The sequence below is a fragment of the Spermophilus citellus genome, assembly GCF_964194105.1.
Source record: "Spermophilus citellus genome assembly, chromosome: 9".
NCBI classification, from domain to species: Eukaryota; Metazoa; Chordata; class Mammalia; order Rodentia; family Sciuridae; genus Spermophilus; species Spermophilus citellus.
The window spans coordinates 5,754,789-5,758,494 of NC_138191.1; the positions used below are offsets into that span (position 1 = coordinate 5,754,789).

Consider the following 3,706-nt stretch of genomic DNA (forward strand, 5'->3'; position numbering starts at 1 on the left):
TCCCCTTTTGCCCCTTACCTTTCCCTGTTTGTAATTGTAATTGATACTAAATATTTCCTTACCTATGTTTAGAATCACATCAGAAATGATTTTTGCATCCACTGTGAAACGTAATTTAGAGAGCCCAAGAGGAGAAGGAAAGCCTATTTTTCCCCTTAGCTCGGGCTTTCGGAGGCTCCTCCTGTGTCATTTCCTGGTTAGAGAACTTCCTTTGGCCATTCTTCTGGGTTGTGCTGCTGGTGACAGGTTCTTGTTTTCCTTCATCACAGAATGTCTTAATTTCCTCTTAATTCCTAGGGGAGATTTTCACTCCATTTACAGGGCTCTTTCAACACTGGGGACATTCTGCTTCGTTTCCGCCCAGCCTGCCCTGGTTTATCAGGAGACCCCACCGTCATTCACGTGGTTTCCTCTTCTAGGTAAGGAGTTGTTGGTCTCTGACTGCGTTCAAGGGTCCCTCCCCCCTTGGTCCTTGGTTTTCAGAAATTGGATCATAAATGGCCCCGGGCTGTTCGGTGCCTACCTCTGGACTCTGAGCCACTCGGGTTGGGGCTTCTCTTGTTCCACTTTGCAGGGGTGACCGGTTCTTTCCTCTGCCCTCTCCACTCTGTGGTCAAATTTATCAACTGAGCTTTTCCTTTTGGCTCTCGTGGGTCTCAATTTGAAAATATCCATTTTTAAAAGAATCTTTTTTTTTTTTTTTTGGCTGAGACTCTGTGTCTCTGCCAAGTGTCCCCATTTTCTGTTTGAGGGTGCAGTGATCGCTCACTGAAGCGTGTTCTCACGGCAGCCCTGAGATACTTGTCAGTTCGTCTGGACGTCTGTGTCATCTTGGCTTTGGCAGGGACCGACTGTCGCTTCCCATTCAGTGGAGTCTTCCCGGTCCTGGGTGTGATGGGAGTGTCAGTGGGGGTCTGGACCTTCTCCTAGGAGATTCTGTTCCCTTTGGCTTTCTCGACACTGCCCCGGGAGAGGACAGAGGCACCGTCACGTAGCTGCCAGGGGAAGACCCAAGTCTGGCCCCTGCTTAGTCTCCCATAGAGGGGGGCTCCTTGCTACCCTGGCTCTGGCCTCCATCACACCCTGGTTGGTGTCTTGCTGTCCCTGGGGAAAGTCCTGACTCTTCCCTGGACTCCCAGTGGGGAGGGGCCGGGTTCTCATTCCTGCTAGGCTGGGTGGACGTGCGGGCTTCCCAGGGGTCTTCGCCCCCCAGGCAGGATGAGATGCCGGGCTGGCTTCTTGGCCTTATGTGACACCAGAATTGAGGACGGGGTGTTGGAGTGACTCGTCTAGACTAGGAGGGCAGAATTCGAGGCTCCCCACCCTGTTTGTGCCAGCCTATGTGGAGGTGGAGGTCACTGTGTATGGTGGTGGCGGGGATCCCGGGGATTGAATTTTTAAAAAGGGTGCTCGCCCTCTGAGCTACATCCCCACCCCTTTTAAAATTTATTTTGAGATGGCCCTAAGTGGCCCAGGCTGGCTTCCAACTTGCGCTCCTTCTGCCTCAGCCTCCCCAGTTGTTAGGATCACAAGCCTGTGCTATTGTTCATGGTGAAGTTTTCTGTCCTGCTAGGCTGTGTCTTTCTGGTCCTTTGGATAGAGAAAGCAGACTTTGGTTGTTGTCATCTTTGCCTGTCGGTGTTTCTCGGTTGCCAGTTCTGAGTCTGGGGTTTATAGGAAACTGCAGGGAGCTCATCACGGTGTTGTACTTTGGTCCCAAGGTCTCTAGCAGGTCTGCCCCCTCTGCCTCTCAGAGTCTTATGATTTACATGCAACATCCAGTGTTTTTAGTTGTATTCATCAGAATGAATAGAAAAAATCACATCTATTCCATCTTCCCAGAGTAGAACTTCTCAGAACGATTTTTACAAAATGGTTAAAAGAGTAGCAAAGACTGGGGATGTAGCTCAGTGGTAAGAGTGTTGGCTTAACATGCACAAAGCCTTGGATTTGATCACCAGGAAAAATAATAATAATTATAGCCAGGTGGTGTGGTCACATCTATAATCCCAGCTGCTCAGGAGGCTGAGGCAGGAAGATCACAAGGTTGAGGTGAGCCTGAGCAACTTAGTGAGTCTCTATCTCAAAATAAGATATGGAAAGGGCTGGGCATGTAGCTCTGTGACAGAGTGCCCTGGGCTGAATCCCCTGTTCTGGAAAAAAAGGGGAAGGAGAGGAAGAAGGGGAGGGGGAGGAGGAGGAGGAGGGAGAGGAGGGGGAGGAGGGGGAGGAGTAGAAGAGAAGTCTATTTCACGGCACATGATAATCATGACCTTCAAATTTCAGTACCCTTGAGGCTTTTTGGCACAGCCATACCTCGGTCACACACTGCCAGTGGCTGCTTTCGGACTGTAATGGCAGAATGAATTTGCTTCCTGACCCCTTCTAGAAGTTTGCCAGTGCCTGGCTTATGATCTAGGATATTTTTTTAAAAAAGAAACAAGGACAAAAAAAAAAAAAAAAAAACCTCCTGTAAATCAACGAGAAAAGGAGACCACTTGGTAGAAAGATTGGCAAGAGCTAGAAACAGGCATGTTGCAGATGAGGATGCATGACAGCCCTGGATCCTTGGGCTGTGACCTCTCCCGTTGCTCATGGTAGGGTGGGTGGCTATTAGTGACACCTGCAGTTTTGCCCCATCTGTTTCCAGTCCCGTCGGCCACCCCTCTCTACTGACTTTGAGGGCCTTGCCCACCCTATTAGAACACTCAGCTACACTGTCCAGCTGCGTGGCTATAACAAAAGGCCTGAGACTGGGTGGTTTGTGAGTAGCAGGAGCTCGTCTCTGCAGTTGTGGAGCTGGGACAATCAAGGACACGAGCAGGTTTCTGGTGAGGGCCTGTCCCGTTCAAGTGCCTCCCACATGGCAAAAGGACTAACAGACCCCCTCAAGCCCTTGTATAAGGAGCTGACCCCATTTGTTAGTAGTCCCCCCTCTTAGCCCCCTTGCACTGTAGCTGAGTTTCAACCTGAGTTTTGGGGGACACAGACACTCCCAATGCTATTACCCAAGCATGAGTAGTTCTGTTTTTAATAGGGCCCCATCAACTTGTTGTATGCCTTTGATCAATTTCCAGAGCCCTGAAATGATTGTTTTTGACAATTTTGTCAAGTTTTATCATTGCTTTATGGGGGGGGATTTGAAATATTTTATAGTAAGTTTTTTTTTTTTGGCAGGGGGTAATGGGGATTAAATCCAGGGGCTCTTAACTACTGACCCACATCCCCAGACTACCTCCCCATTTAAAAAAAATATTTTATTTAGAGACAGGTTTTTGCTAAATTGCTTAGGGCTTCGCTACGTTGCTGAAGCTGGCTTTGAACTTGTGATCCTCCTGCCTCAGCCTCCTAAGCTACTGGGATCAACGCGGTGTGCCCCTGTACCCAGCTCCCAGGCCTTTTAATTTTTATTTTGAAACAGTGTCTCACTAAATTGTCCAGGTTGACTTCAAACTTGTGATCCTTCCGCCTCAGCCTCCCAAGCTGTTGAGATTACAGGCGTGGGCCACCATTCGTGGCTAGATTGAAGGGTTAAAGGAAACTTCTAGAAGCAGACAGGAAGCAGGAAGCACTGTCCCAGGTGGTCCGAGTGTGAGAAGATAATGTCCCTCACACCTTCTCCAGGGCCGTCCCCAAGCATGCCCAGCACACCCTTGGCGCAGGGCCCTGGACCTGCTGCCCTCGGCTGGGGGCCTCTTCTCCCAGG

General features: G+C 49.7%; 1 long non-coding RNA gene across 3 annotated transcripts in view; it reads left to right on the plus strand.

Moving 5' to 3' along the window:
* Window positions 1-229: 229 nt before the first annotated feature.
* The window catches only part of LOC308655135, a 12,313-nt gene continuing 8,836 nt past the window's right edge, over window positions 230-3,706 (plus strand). For all 3 annotated transcript variants that reach the window (XR_014023393.1, XR_014023394.1, XR_014023395.1), the window contains exon 1: window positions 230-419. This is a non-coding gene — a long non-coding RNA (uncharacterized lncRNA). The remainder of the gene's footprint in view (window positions 420-3,706) is intronic.